Here is a 455-nt window from a genome sequence, read left to right on the forward strand (position 1 = left end):
GCTGCTCCGCTTTAAAAATTGCGTATTTAATATCATTACCTCCAAATCAAGTAATTTACTTCAATACATGGAAATCAAAATTAATAATCCAATATGGAGATAATTCCCTCTTATCATTACTACTTCAAATACACAAAAACAGCAACTTCTATTTAGATGCCTCATTCAACTATACTGTTCGATGAAGAAAGAATAGAGAGAAAAAAATAACGAGGAAAAATGCTACTGATTATTGTAAAAGAAAGACCTGCATTATGTTTTGTCATTTTTTAAAACTTTGGTGTCGACAAGTATTGGGGAGGCGTTTCCACTTTTGAAAAATGCAACAGGTTCTAGGTCAGAAAAGGAAGAAAAAATTTTTGTGTGGAAGGAGTCTAATCCCGCCAAACTTCTGGTTTAAGAGAGCCATGAATGTAAACTGTTAGCGCTGGGTGCAGATTCCCCTCTACCTCCAC

The sequence above is a fragment of the Penaeus monodon genome, chromosome 31 (assembly GCF_015228065.2).
Source record: "Penaeus monodon isolate SGIC_2016 chromosome 31, NSTDA_Pmon_1, whole genome shotgun sequence".
NCBI classification, from domain to species: Eukaryota; Metazoa; Arthropoda; class Malacostraca; order Decapoda; family Penaeidae; genus Penaeus; species Penaeus monodon.